Consider the following 15,708-nt stretch of genomic DNA (forward strand, 5'->3'; position numbering starts at 1 on the left):
ATTTCTGAAAAGATTAATAAGATAGATATGCCAGTGGCTAGACTAATAAAGACAGTAGAGAAGATCTAAATAAAGAAAAATAGAAATGACAAAAGGAGGTATTACTACTGGCCCCACTTAAATACAAATAATTATCAGAGACTACTACAAACACCTATGAACACGAGCTAGAAAACCTAGAAAGGATGAATAAATTTCTGGACACATACATGTTCCTAAGACTGAACCAGGAAGGAATTGATTCCTTGAATAGATTAATAATTAGCTCTAAAATTAAATCAGCAATAAATAACCTTCCAACCAGAAAAAGTCCAGGACCAGACAAATTCACAGTTGATTTCTACCAGATACATCAAAAAGAGCTGATACCATTCCTACTGGAACACTTCCAGAAAACTGAGGCAAACAATTTTAGAAAATCGAGATGCTGGCCTTTAATATCTATGTAATTGCATGGTTTTGAGCTTTTTGAAGTCTTGATTTCTATTTTTATTGTTCTTCATATGGTTTCAGTTCTTTCGCATTTGCTGAGGATTGTTTCATGCCTGATTGTGTGGTTGATTGTAGAGTATGTGCCATGTAGCAATGACAAGAATGCATATTCTGTTGTTTTTGAATAGAAAGTTCTGTAGAGGTCTATCAGATCCACTTAGTCCAGTATTTACTTCAGATCCTGAATATCTTTTTTAAAATTTCTGCCTTGGCAATCTGTCATTAGAGTATTATTGTATGAAAGTCTAAATCTCTTTGTAGGTCTCTAAGAATTTGCTTTATGAATCTTTGTGCTTCTGTGTTGGGTGCATATACATTCAGCATAGTTAGGACTCCTTGTGGAATTGAATCCTTTACCACTATTTAATTCCCATCTTTGTCTTTTTTGATCTTTGTTGCTTTAAAGTCTGTTTTGTCTGAAATTAGGATTGCAACCCCTACTTTTTTTTTTTCTGTTTCTCATCTGCCTGGTTGATTGTTCTCCATCCCTTTATTTTGAACCTATGGGTGTTATCGTGTGTGAGACAGGTTTCTTGAAGACAGCATACCACTGGGCTTTGCTTTTTTTATTATCTATTTATTTATTTTAATTCATCTTGCCACTCTGTTTTTTAAATGGGGCATTTAGTATGTTTACAGTCAAGGTTAGTATTGATATGTCTGTATTCGATCTTGTCATTATGTTGTTAGCTGGTTATTATGTCAGCTTGTTTGTGTGGTTGCTTTATAGTGTCACTGGTCTGTGTACTTAAGTGTGTTTATTTATTGGCTGGTAATGGTCTTTCTTTTCCATATTTAATGCTCCTTTCAAGATCTCTTGTAAGGTGGGTCTGATGGTAATGAACTCCCTCAGTATTTTCTTATCTTTAAAGGATCTTATTTCTCCTTTGTGTAAGAAACTTAGATTGGCCAGATATAAAACTATTGGTTGAAGATATTTTTCTTTAAGAATGTTGAATATTGGCTTCCAATCTCTTCTGACTTGTAAGGTTTCTGCTGAGGTATATACTTTTAGCCTGATAGGGTTCTGTTTGCAGATGACCTGCCCTTTATCTTTAGCTACCTTTAACATTCTTTCTTTCATTCCAACCTTGGAAAATCTAATGATTATGTGTGTTTGGGATGATCTTCTTGTTTAGAACATTGCAGGAATTCTCTGTATTTTCTGAATTTGACTGTTGGCCTCTCTAGTGAGGTTGGGAAAGTTTCCATGCTTGATATGCTGAAATATATTTTCCAAGTTGTTTGATTTCTTCCCATCCCTTTTAGAGATGCCAATGATTCATAGATTTTGCCTCTTTACATATAAAACCTCATGTTTCCCAGGGGTTTTGCTCATTCATTTTCATTATTTTTTCTTTATTTTTGTCTGACTGTCTTTTTTCAGAGAACCAGTCTTCAGGTTCTGAGTTTCTTTTCTTCAGCTTGGTCTATTATGCTGTTAATACTTGCCATTACATTGTGAAACTCTTGTAGTGTGTTTTTCAGCCTTATCAGATTAGTTAGGTTCCTTTTTATACTGGCTATTTCATCTGTCAGCCTCTGTATCATTTTACAGTGATTCTTAGTTTCCTTGGATTAAGTTTTGCTGGTCCTCTGAATCCTGCTGATCTTCACTCTTATCCACATTCTGAATTCTATTTCTGCCATTTCAGAGAATTTGATCTGGTTAGGAACTTTTGCTGGGAAACCAGTGCAGTCGTTTGGAGGATATAAGCCACTCTGGCCCTTTGAGTTGCTGGAGTTCTTGCCTTGTTTTTTAAAATCTCTGTGTGTAAGTGTTCCTTTAAATGTGGTATTGATTGAGTACAGTCAATAGACTTCTTTTCTGGATGTTTTCACATGACCAAGGCTTTATACAGGGTCTTTATTTATAGCTTTGGCTTCGCTGGCAGCGGGGGATGTTAGTAAGGTATTTTGGTGTTGAAGCTTTGGGGCTTGATCTAGTAGGTGGCACTTCAACATAGTGGTCAGTTGGTAGACTTCTCTGCTCAGTTATGTTTCTTCCTATATATCCTCACAGTTGCAGCCATGCTCCCTTTAATGCTCAGAAAGTGTGGGCTCCTGTACCACTTGAGTCCTCACTGTAGATCATGGCTTGATACTCACAGGCTGCCCACTGCAGCTCTGGGGTGATTTCAGGGTTTATGTTCCCCCCACAACTTGGAGGCAGCAGAAGAAGGGACCTTAGTAGTGGTCATGGCTGAGAGTCTGTTACTTGTCTCCTAGGGGCCCCTTCCTAGAGAGATGTAGGTCAGCATTTGCTCAGTGTGAATAGTCTGAGATGGAGGGGTCTGTGCTGTGGGCCCAAACTGTGGGTTTCCTGCCTGGTGATAAGCAGCGAGGGTGGGTAGGACCCCTGGGAGGCAGACTGGCTTCCTTACCTTAGGTTGACTGCAGCCTGTTGGACATGTGGATAAGGCACTCAGGTTGTTGCTCCTTAATTAGTCCAAGGGTAGCAGGGGTAGTACCACTTCAGAGGCAGTAGCAGAGAGGCTTTTGATTGCCCCTGGAGGTTCCACCTCTGAGAAACACAGAGTTGCTGTTACTAGGAATGTTCAGCCAATGGGGTGGGGCAGCTGCCCTGCTGGTACGAGCTTGGGTTCTGCTTGTCAGAAGGTCAGGGTGTCACTGAGAGAAGAATGATCTCCTCTGTATATGGTGACTGTGCTATAAGCTTGGGTGTAGCCCTTAGGCTCGTTGTTTCTTCCCCATACCAAGGGCAGCAGGGTTAGATATGCTGCTGTAGCAGTGACAGAGGAGCCATGGATGCCTCTGGGAGCTTCTCCTCAGAGAAATTCTGGGCCACTACCAGCAGGTATGCTCAGTGGTGGGTGGAGTGGCTGTTTTTTGGTCATGAGCCAGGGCGCTTCTTGGTGAAGTGAAGAGTTGGGGGTGAGGGTTCCTGGAGAAGAGGTGGTGGACCTCTCTCCATGATGGCTGTGCTGTGCTGGATGTGCCAGTGTGGTCTCTAGACCCTTTGTTCCTTCCCCAGCCCGAGGACTGCTAGGGTGGTACCACTGCAACTACAATAGTGGAGGGGGTGTGGGTTGACTCTGAGATTTCCTCCTTAGAGAAATTCTGGGTTGCCTCTGATTGAAGTGGTCAGGCAGGGGCAGGCGATTGTGCTGGAGTCCCAGGTCAGGTAGTCCTGCTGAGTGAGAAGTGAGGGTCAGGACCTGTGGTAACAGTCCAGCCACTTTTCTGTAAGATGGGTGTTCTGTGCTGGCGGTCTGGACCAGCCCCTGGACCCCACAGACTCTCCAGTGATTCGAGATAACAAGGGCAAGGGCTGTGAGACAGCAAAAGTGGCAACATGTCCCTCCCACTGGGAGTTATCTCCCAAGGAATTGCACAGCCGATATTGGCTTGATAGCCCTGGTGGGGGTGGTTGGAGACTGAGACAGGGAGAACCCCCGCAGTGAGGAAGTACATGATTAGGGACCCACATAACAGTCTTCCACTTTTCCACAGGGCTGCTGCAGTACATCGGGGGTCTGCTTTAGTCCCTAGTGACTTCAGATTTTCCAGTACCTAGAAGTCTCAACACTGAAGGCCACAAAACAGCAAAGATAGTGAGTGGTCTGCCCTCCCTCTGCGAGCTCTGTCCCAGGGAGGTACAAAGCGGTTGCTAGCCTGGACACACTGGCAGGAGGTGGGTTGAGAGTCTGCTTGGGAGAGCCCACCTAGTCAAGAGATATAGGATCAGGGACATGTAAAAAAAGCAGTCTGGCTGCTCATCTGTAGGGCAGCTTTGCTTTGCTGGGGTCACTTTAGCCCCTGGTCACTGTGAACTCTCCAAAGCCTGAAGACAACAATGGCTAAGATTGCTAAACAGTGAAGATGGTGGCCCACCTCTCCCACTGGGAACTCTGTCTTAGGGAAGGTTGAAACTGCTACTGGTTGGAAAACACAGACAAGAGTAGATGGAGACCCTAGTCAGGAGTTCTCACCCAGTGAGGAGGAACGGGATTGGGGATCTGTAAAAAAGCTATCTGGCCACTTTCTCCTAGAGCAGCTGTGCTGTGCTGTGCTGTGCTGGGGGACCCCTCCAGCCCCCAGTTGCCTTGCACGCTCTGAAGCCTGAAGGCTGAAGGCGATGATGGCTAAGGCTGTGAAACAGCAGCCCCTCCCTGTGGGAGTGCTGTCTCAGGGAGGTTTGAAACCACTGCCAGCTGGAAAACAGTGGCAGGGATGAGGCCCTGGTTAGGAGATTCTGCTCACTGAAGAGAAGCAGGATTCGGGACCTGTGTGGATGAGCAGCCTGGCTGCTTTTCTATAGGGCAGTTGTGCTATGCTAGGGGACGACTCCAGTCCTTAGTCACCTCAGACTCCCTGGAGTCCAAAGGCAACGATAGCTAAGGCAGTGAATCAGCAAAGATGATGGTCATCTTGGGATGGAAAACACTACTGAGTGTGGCTGGAGACCTGCTCAGCAGGCCTCACCTAGCGAGGGGAAGCAGGGTCAGGAACCCATGATAAAAAGCAGTCTGTCCGCTTTAGGGCAGCTGCACAGAAGACATTAAGTCTGTGAAACAGCGAAGATGGTAGACTGCCTCTCCTTCTGGGAACTCCATCTCAGGGAGGTGTAATGCTGCTACCGGTGGCTAGCTGCATCCCAAGACAGTGGGTCTTATCCTGCAAGGTACCGTGGAAGCAGGGCCTGCGTGCCATCACTGCTTGGTGTCCTGTATTCAGCCCCTTTCCTCGGGGTATCTGTGTGTGTGTATCGCAGTGGTGGTGGTGTCCAACCCCTTGCCAGAGTTGCAGCTGCTTTGGCTGGGAAGTCTGGATATCTAAGGCTCCCAGGGTTCTGTGTGTGCCTAGGCGGCTACTCTGCTGAGACTCCGCAGAGCTCTGCATGTCAGGCTGAAGACCCTGGTGGAGTGTGTTGATGAGGGGATCTCCTGACCCGAGGGTTGCGGAGATTCATGGGAAAAGTGTGGATCCCCAGGTCGCTCATTCACTCCCTGCTTTCCTGGGTCAGGGAGGCACCCACGGTTCTGTTTTGCTCCCAGATAGGTGGTCGTCTTGCCTTGCTTTTCTCCATTCTCATGAGTTGAGCTGTTTCCTTGATGAGTCTCAATGCATGCACATGGATGTTTCCATTGAATATACTGTAGTTACTTGCCCTTTCTATTTCTCTCTGTGAGTGTGTGGTGCACACCAGCTGCTTCCAGTTGGCCATAGTGGCCAGCGTTTTTATTTTATTCTTTATTTTTATGGCTGAGTAGTATTCCGATGTGTGTGTACATGTGTGTACACACACAACGGAATATGACATATCTTTGTCCAATCACCTGTTGATGGATAGTTAGGTTGATTCCATGACTTTACTGTCTACTAAATAGTGCTGTGATAAGCATATGGATGCAGGTACCTTTTTGATATAATGATTTCTTCTATTTTGGGTGGATACCCAGTAGTGGGATTGCTGAATCAAAGAGTAGTTTTGTTTGTTTGTTTAGTTATTTGAGCAATATCTCCACTGTTTTTCATGAAGGTTGCATTAATTTACGTTCCCACCAACAGCGTCTAAGTGTTTCTTTTCTAGGCATACTCACCAACATCTATTATTTTTTTGGCTTTTCAAAACTAGCCGTCCTGACCAGTGTAAGATGATATTTCATTGTGGTTTTAATTTGCATTTCTCTGATGATTCGTGATGTTGAGCATTTTTTTCATATGCTTGCTGGCCATTTATATGTCTTCTTTTGAAAAATGTCTATTTATGTCGTTTGCCCACTTTTTAATGGGGCTATTTGTTTTTCGTTGTTCAGTTCTTTGATTTCCTTGCAGGTTCTATATATTAGTTCCTTGTCAGATGAAGAGTTTGCAAATACTCTCTTCCATTCTGCAGGTGGTCTGTTTATTCTGTTGATTATTGCTTTTGTTGTTCATAAGCTTTTTAGTTAAGCCCCATTCATCTATTTCTGTTTTTCCTGCATTTGCTTTTGAGGCTGTAATTGTTGTGAATTCTTTGCCTAGGTCAATGTCCAGAAGAATTTTCCCTAGGTTTTCTTCTAGCATTTTAGTAGTTTCAGGTCTTACATTTAAATTGTTAAATCATCCTGGGTTGATTTTTGTGTAAGATGAAAGAGAGGGGCTTCAGTTTTATGCTTCTGCATATGGCAATCCGATTTCCCCGGAACCATTTATTGAAAAGAGTGTCCTTTACTCAATATATGGTTCTGTCAACTTTGTTAAGGATCAGTTGGCTGTAACTATGTGGGTGTATTATTGGGTTCTCCGTTCTGTTCCATTTATCTATGTGTCTATTTGGTTACTATAGCCTTGTGGTATAAGGTCAGGTAATCTAATACCTCCAGCTTTGTTCTTTTTGCTTAGAATTGTTTTGGCTATTTGGGCTCTTTTTTGGTTCCATATAGAATTGTATTTTTCTGTAAAAAATGGCATTCATGTTTTGATAGGAATTACATTGAATCTGTAGATTGGATAGTATGGTCATTTTAATGATATTGATTCTTTTAGCCCATGAGTATGGGATGTTTTTCCATTTGTTTGTATTATCTACAATTTCCCTCATCAGTGTTTGTAGTTTTTCTTGTAGAGAGCTTTTACCTTCTTGGTTAAATATATTCCTAGGTATTCTTTTGTTGTTGCTGTTGTTAATGGGATTGACTTCTTGATTTGGTTCTTGGCTTGATCATTATTATTGTATAGAGATACTACTGATTTTTGCACATTATTTTTTTTGTTCTGAAACTTTACTGAATTCATTTATCAAATGTAGGAGTCTGTTGGAGGAGGCCTTGGGGTTTCCTAGCTGTAAGATCGCATTATCAACAGAGATAATTTGATTTCCTTCTTTCCAATTTGGATGCCTTTTCTTTCTTTTTTTCTGTTGCTTGATTGCTCTGGCTAAGGCTTCCAGTGTTATCTTGAATAGGAATGGTGAAAGTGGGCATCCTTTTCTTGTTCCAGTTCTTAGGAGATGATTTCAACTGTAACCTGTACAGTGTGATATTGCCTGTGGGTTTGTCATATATTGCTTTTATTATTTTGAGGGATGTTTCATTAACCCTCTGTTGAGGGTTTTTATCATGAAGAGATGCCAGATTTTATCAGATACTTTTTCTGCATCTATTGAGAGGATCATATGGTTTTTGTTTTTAATTCTGTTTGTGTAATGAATCACATTTTGTTGATTTGCATTTGTTGAACCATTCTTGCATTTCTGGGATAAGTCTCACTTGATCATTGTGTAGTATCTTTTTGATGTGCTTTTGGATGCAGTTTGCATGTATTTTGTTGAGGATTTTTGCATTTATGTTAATTGGTGATATTGGTCTGTAGTTTTCTTTCTTTCTTTTTTTTTCTATCTTTGCCTGGCTTTGGTATTAGGATGATACCGGCTTCATAGAATGCCAGGATTTATTCTCATTGATTATTTTCGGAAGAGTATCTGGAGTATTGCTACCAGTTCTTCTTCTTATGTTTTGCAGAATTTTGTTGTGAATCCCTGTGGTCATTGGCTTTTCTTTTCTTGGGAGATTTAAAAATTGCTGATTCAGCTCAAGCCTGTAATCCTAGCACTTTGGGAGGCCGAGGCGGGTGGATCATGAGGTCAACAGATCGAGACCATTCTGGTCAACATGGTGAAACCCCGTCTCTACTAAAAATACAAAAAAAAAAAAAATAAAATAGCTGGGCATGGTGGTGTGTGCCTGTAATCCCAGCTACTCGGGAGGCTGAGGCAGGAGAATTGTCTGAACCCAGGAGGCGGAGGTTGCAGTGAGCAGAGATCGTGCCATTGCACTCCAGCCTGGGTAACAAGAGCGAAACTCCGTCTCAAAAAAAAAAAAAAAAATGCTGATTCAGTCTCACTAGTCATTATTGGTCTGTTCAGGATTTCTATTTCTTCCTGAATCAGTCTTGGTTCGTAGTATGTTTCAGGAATGTATCCATTTCCTCTAGGTTTTCTAGTTTGTGAGCATATAGTTGTTCACAGCAGTCTCTGATTATTTTTTGTACTCACGTGGTATCAGTTTTAGCACTTTCTTTTACATTTCTGATTATGTTTACCTGGATCTTCTCCCTCTTTCTTGGTTAGTCTAGCTAATGGTTTATCCACTTTATCTTTCAAAGAACTAACTTGTTGCCTCATTAATCCTCTGTATTCTTTCGTTCTTAATTTTATTTAGTTCTGCTCTGATTTTTGTTACTTCTTTTCTTCTGCCAGCTTCAGGTTTCATTTGTCCTTTTTTGTCCTGGTTCCTTGAGGGGCAATGCTAGGTTGTTATTTTGTTATCTTTCTTTTTTTGATGTAGGCATTTAACACTATACACTTCCCTTTTGGCACTGCTTTTTCTGTATCCTAGAGGCTTTGGTATGTTACAGTTTCCTTTTCCATTTGTTTCAAAAAATTTTAAATTCCTAACTTAATTTTGTCATTGACTCAAAGATCATTCAAGAGTATGTTTAATTTCCATGTATTTGTATAGTTTTGAGAGTTACTCTTGGTATTGATTTCTAGTTTTATTACACTGTTGTCTGAGAAGACTTGGTATAATTTCACTTTTTAAAAATTTATTAAGACTTGTTTTGTGGCTTAATATGTTATGTGTCTTGGAGAATGTTCCCTGAACTGATGAGAAGAATGCTATTCTGCCATTTTAGGGTAGAATGTTCTACAGATGTCTTTCAGGTTCATTTAGTCCAAAGTTCAATTTAAGCCCAGTTTTTCTTTGTTGATTTTTTTGTCTGAGTGATCTGTCTAGTGCTATGAGTGTGGTGTTGATGTCCCCTGCTATTACTGTATGGCTGTCTATAGCTTTAATTAGATCTAGCATTATTTGTTTTATGAATCTGGGGATCTGATGTCGGATGCATGTATATTTGTGATCATTATATCCTCTTGGTGAATTGATCCCTTTATCGTTATTTTATGACCTTTGTATTTTTTTTAACTGTTGTTGGCTTAATGTCTGTTTCATCTGATGTAAGTATAGCTACTCCTTCTTGCTTTTGGTTTCCGTTTGCATGGAACATCTTTTTCCACAACTCTGCCATCAATCTATAAGTGTCTTTTCCAGAAGGTGGGTTTCTTGTAAGCAGCATATAGTTGGTTCATGTTTTTTAATTCCTTCTGTTAATCTGTATCTTTGAAGTGGTGCATTTCATTCATTTATATTTAATGTTAACATTGATATGTGACTTTTCATTATTGTCATAATATTAATTGTTACCTAGTTGCTTTGCAGATTCTTTGTTCCTTCCTGCCACCCTTCCCCCTGCCTGTGGTTTGGTGGAGTTCTGTCATGTTGCCATTGATTTCTTTCTCTTTCTCCCTTATGTGATTGTTTTATGAGACCTGTGAGTTTTTTTTTTTTTTATAGTAGTGAATAACAACCTTTTGTTTCCATGTTTAGAACTCCTTTGGACATTTCATATAGGGCCAGCCAAGTACTGATGAATTCCCTCAGCATTTGCTTGTCTTGGAAAGAATTTATTTCTTCTTCATTTATGGAACTTATTCTGGTGGGACAAAAAATTCATGATTTGCAGTTTTTTTTTCTCTAAGTACTTTGAAAATGGAATCTCTTCTGGCTTGTAAAGTTTCTGCTGAAATGGTCACTGTTAGTCTGATGAGGTTCCCTTTAGAGGTGACTGGATGCTTTCTCTAGCTGATTTTAGAATTTTTTTTCTTTATGTTTACTTTAAACTGATGACAACATGTTGTAATGAAGTCCACCTTGCAATGTCTTTTCCTGGTGTTTACTGGGCCTCCTGTATCTAAATGTTTAAATCTCTTGCAAGACTAGGGAACTTTTCACCAATTATTTGTCTTAATCAGTTGCTAAAACTTTTTGCTTTTTATTCTCCCATACAAATCATTGGTATTCCCATGGCTAGCCCAGTCCAGCTCCACCCAGCTTCACCCCCACAACTTCCACTGAAGCTGAGCATAGAACCCAAACCACCCAGCATTCCACAGCCTAGCCCAATGCCTGGGACACTGGAAAACTTCTCCTGGTAAACAAAGATCCATTGTATACCATGAATCTATATATTGGTATTCCATCGGAATACCAATGATTTGTATGTTTGGAGACTTTACATAGTCCCATACTTCTTGAAGGCTTTGTTTATTCTTTTTTTATTTTTGCTTGATGGATTAATTAAAAAGATCCATTTTCAAGTTTTGTTGTCTCTTTTGCTTGTTCTAGTCTACTGTTGGGGATTTCAACTGTATTTTGTTATTTCTTCAATAATTTTTCATTTCCAGACATTCTATTTTTTAAAGTACTAATCTCCTTGGTAAATTTCTCATTCATATCCTGAATTGATATTTTTAGTATTAGTTTACAGATTTCTTCTGAATCTTACTGAGCTTCTTTAAAATCAGTATTTTGAATTATTTACCTGGCATTTCAAATATCTCATTTCAGTTAGGATCTATTACTATAGAGTTAGTGTAATTTTTTTTTTGGAGAGGGGTGTGATAACACCCTACTTTTTTATACTTTTAATATTGTTATGCTGTTTTCTTTTTCTTTTTCTTTTTTTTTTAAGACGGAGTTTCACTCTTGTTACCCAGGCTGGAGTGCAATGGCGCGATCTCAGCTCACCACAACCTCTGCCTCCTGGGTTCAGGCAATTCTCCTGCCTCAGCCTCCTGAGTAGCTGGGATTACAGGCACGCGCCACCATGCCCAGCTAATTTTTTGTAGTTTTAGTAGAGACAGGGTTTCACCATGTTGACCAGGATGGTCTCGATCTCTTGACCTCGTGATCCACCCACCTCAGCCTCCCAAAGTGCTGGGATTACAGGCGTGAGCCACCATGCCCGGCCTGTTATGCTGATTTCATCTCATCTGAAGAAATAGTCATTTTGTATTTTTGCATTTACTTTTATTTGGCAGGACTTTTTTTGTTTTTTAAGAGATCTGAAGTGATTTTACTTTTTTTCCTTCACTTTAAGCCAGTCATGAAATTTCACTGTGATTTCTGGGGTCAGGGCAGAAGGAATGTGGTGTTAAGAATCATCAGGAGTGTGGCTCAGTTGGCCCATGGAGGTGCAGGCAGCGGGGGCCTTCACTGAAGAAGCTAGAGGAGCACAGACTGCCCTGCTGGCAGGCGAGTGATGTTCCAAGAGCATGAGAGCCAGCATGTGACGTCCTCTGTGGCTTCCAGTTTGTGCGGCTCAATCAGGCCCTCCCCCATGGTGGACAGTGAGTTGGTGATCAGCTTGGCTGCTTTGGAGTCACCCTCAGCAGAGATGATGGCTGCCTTTTTCCACCACAAATCTGGCCCTCTCTGCTTCCTGCTGAGCCACCTCTTTGAATTCCACCACTTCTGTGAACTCCTTCCCGAAGGTCAGATACACCAATGACATATTGTCCAGGATGAGCCCAAAGGTGGCTGCTCAGTCCTTAAGGTCATTGCTCACCTGCCTGCAGACCAGCTCTCTCAGGTTAATTAGTTCTCTTTGGCTAATCAAAGTGAGCCACCACTAACTTGAGGATCTCTGTAGTGATGGATGACAGCACACAGTCATCATAGTCCTCTCTGATGCTGGTAAAGATGTGAGGAAGCTAGCTAGCAAAAGGCCAGAGGAGGAAGTGCAGTGTGATGTTGACATTCTGTAAATCTCTGCTATCTGTGATGACTCACATTACATGGTTGAGAATGGCAGTGAAAGATAATTGGTTTCTATACCCATGGGATGAGAAAGTGAGTTGTTCTCCTTACCACAATGTTCTGTACTCCATGGAACTGGCCATAGATGAAAGCTCTGTGTGCAGCATCCACATTATATAAGGCAGAGTTCACCACATCTCCTGCAACAGCTGAGGCTGGGCCAAACTTGCTGATGAACTCAAACACTTTGGTAGTCATGTTTCCTTCTGCTGGAGCTTCTCATATCTGCTCTGACCTTCACATCAATTCCCCAGCCATGGATGGGACTTTTTAATCCTTCCTTGAGCATGTGACTATAAAGTATATTGAGCAGGGCCATTTCGCTTTGCTTCTCAGTGTGTTCAGTGGCAAAGACTAGTTACAGGTAACCTTAGTTTTGTAGCTTTCTCAAATGTCAGTTATAGTAGCCGTGTACCAGGTTAGTGAGCAGGCTTATGGTGTCCTAAGAAGCTGGAGGGGTGGAGGCTACAGAAGCTTCTGTCATTCCCAGCTGCCGTGCAGTTGTGACAGCAGATTTTTTATTTGGTTGTGCTGCTTGACCTCCAGGCCAGTAGGTGGCAGGTAAGAGATGACTATGGTGGTACAATTGGGTTTATCTTCATCTTTGTTTACCAGGAGCAGTTTTCCAGTGTCCCAGGCATTGGGCTAGGCTGTGGAATGCTCAGTGGTTTGGGTTCTATGCTCAGCGTCAGTGGGAATTGTGGGAGTAAAGCTGGGTCAGCTGGACTGGGCTAGCCTGCATTCAGGTTTCCTAATGGTGGGTGCAAGTACTTGCTCTGATGGGCCCAGGGGCAGTTGCCAAATGGCTGGAGACATTCTCAGGTTAAGGAGTGAAAAACAGCCACTGCATGAAGTCCCTTGCATGGGAAAGGAGGGGTAGCACAAGCCCCTAGACTAGGTAAGTGGGTGTGGTACTCACTTATCTCTCACTCCTCAGAGCCAGCTGTGCTCACTTCCTTGTTTGTACCAAGAGAGCAAGGTTGGTCACTCAGTAAACTTGTACACAGATTGGCTTTAGATTGCAAAGCTAAATTTGCAGACCGCAAATTTCACCATTTGTGCAAAACCAGAGCTCTCTGGAAAATTTCCTCCTCCTCTGATTCCATGAAGAGACAGAGCCCAATTCCAGTGTTCATAATTGCAGCACACTCTAAACTTGCTCCTCAGTTCGGGCTATGGGAGCTCCTCCCCCACTCCAGACCCAGGACTCCAATCTCCAGCCCAAGACTCTCTAATGCCCATGGCAGGCACTGCTGCTATACCTATCCCACCCAGTTTGGGATGAGCAAGGTTGGAGAATGGTATCTGTCTGAGATCTGAGAAAATGCCTAGGGTACTTCTTAGTTTCTTTCCTTCTCAAAGTATCCAAGCCTTTCCCCCGGTTAGCTCCAGGGCTTGGGAGGAACAAGGTACTTTACTGTGCCTTGAATGGCACAGTTTCCCAATGGAAAGGTGGAATGTAGAGCGATATGCTTTGAGTCTGTGTCCCCACCAAGTCTCATGTTAAATTCTAGTCAATAGTGTTGGAGGTGGGGCCCGGTGGGAGATGGCTGGATCATGGGAGTGTATTTCTTATGAATGATTTACCATCATCCTTTCAGCACTGTTCTTGTGCTAGTGAGTGAGTCTCCTAACATCTGGTTGTTTAAAAGTGTGCGGCATCTCCCCTCTTACTCTGTCCTGCTACTGCTTCTGCCACTTGAGATCCTTTGCTCCCCCTTTGACCTCTGTCATGATTGGAAGATTCCTGAGGCCTCCCCTGAAGCCGAACCTGCTAGGCTTCTTGTATAGTCTGCAGAACTGTGAACAAATTAAGACCCTTTTCTTTATAAATTACCCAGTCCCAGGTCTTTTTTTCACAGCAGTGAAAGAACAGACTGACTCCTAGAAGGACACTGTCTTCCCCTTCTCATGTGCTGGGTCTTCACTCACATTTCTCAGCCAGATGCTGCTGTGCAGGTTGCCGCTTACCTTCTCTTTCCTGAGAGCTGAAGTGTCCTTTGCTTTTCTGTTGAATTCTCATGTTCCTTCTTGAATGAAAGATCACAGTGTGAATCTCTACACACTGTTTTGCTTCTTCCAGATAGGCGAGGCATGCTAGAAAAGCCTCTAATCTTCCATCATGGGAGAGGAAAGCAGAATGGTTTTGTAGATGTTTATTTTACTTCGCTTTTATAGAACTTCTAGGATTTCTGGGTTTGTAGTCATCAAATTTAGAAATATTTTAGCCACATTTTTTTCAAATATTTTTTGTCCCCCACTTCAATTCTCATCTTTTGTTCTGGACTCCAATTACATGTATTTTATTCGGCTTGATACTGTCCCACTAAGGCTTTTTAAAACTTATCTTGCCTGTGCTATTTATGTTAAGCAGTCTCTGAATTAAGTGTTTGTTGCTGCTCAACAAGTTATTCTAAAACTTAATAGTTTAAAGCAACGATGAACATGTATCAATGATTTCTGTGGATCACGAATCTGGGCATGACTTCGCTAACGGTTCTGGCTTGGAGCATCCCTCATCGAGGTGTAGTCAATATATCGTCTTGAGACTGCAGTCATTCCAAGACGGCTCATTCAGATTGTCGATTAGTTGGTTCTGATTGTTGGGAGGAGGTCTCTGTCCTTTGCCGTTTGGACTGCTGCATAGTTGCTGTCATTAGAGTGTTTTTGCGACTTGATGGCTAACTTCTCTCACAGCACGTGGTCCAGGTGAGCAGACGAAAGTGGAGATGTCTTTTATGACAGCCTTAGGAATCACATAACTTCAATTCCGCTCCAGTCTGAAGATCACACAGACATGTCAAATCCTGGTATTACACAATGATACAAGTACCAGGAATTGCGGGTCATTGGTACCATCTAGGAGGTTGGCTACCACAGTTTAGATTGTTATGTCTTTATGTGTACTGATATTTTCTTTTTTTTTTTTATTGCATTTTAGGTTTTGGGGTACATGTGCAGAGCATGCAATACAGTTGCATAGGTACACACATTGCAGTGTGTTTTGTTTGCTTTCTCCCCTTCACCCACATTTGGCATTTCTCCCCTGGCAATCCCTCCCCACCTCCCCCTCCCACTGGCCCTCCCCTTTCCCCCCTATAGACCCCAGTGTTTAGTACTCCCCTCTCTGTGTCCATGTGTTCTCATTTTTCATCACCCGCCTATGAGTGAGAATATGTGGTGTTTCATTTTCTGTTCTTGTGTCAGTTTGCTGAGAATGATGTTCTCCAGATTCATCCATGTCCCTACAAACGACACGAACTCAACATTTCTGATTGCTGCATAATATTCCATGGTGTATATGTGCCACATTTTCCCAATCCAGTCTATCATCGATGGGCATTTGGGTTGATTCCAGGTCTTTGCTATTGTAAACAGTGCTGCAATGAACATTCGTGTGCATGTGTCCTTATAGTAGAACGATTTATAGACCTTTGGATATATGCCCAGTAATGGGATTGCTGGGTCAAATGGGATTTCTATTTCTAAGGCCTTGAGGAATCGCCACACCGTCTTCCACAATGGTTGAACTAATTTACACTCCCACCAACAG

The 15,708-nt window shown here is 42.1% G+C and overlaps 1 protein-coding gene and 1 pseudogene across 1 annotated transcript in view; one reads left to right on the forward strand and one right to left on the reverse strand.

Annotated features, from left to right (window-relative positions):
* TSHB (thyroid stimulating hormone subunit beta) overlaps positions 1–15,708 on the forward strand; it is a 42,775-nt gene that overhangs the window by 9,530 nt on the left and 17,537 nt on the right. The gene's annotated exons all lie outside the window — the stretch shown is intronic.
* LOC108592702 (prohibitin 1 pseudogene) lies at positions 11,050–14,293 on the reverse strand (annotated as a pseudogene).

Source organism: Callithrix jacchus, chromosome 7 (assembly GCF_049354715.1).
Source record: "Callithrix jacchus isolate 240 chromosome 7, calJac240_pri, whole genome shotgun sequence".
NCBI classification, from domain to species: domain Eukaryota; kingdom Metazoa; phylum Chordata; class Mammalia; order Primates; family Cebidae; genus Callithrix; species Callithrix jacchus.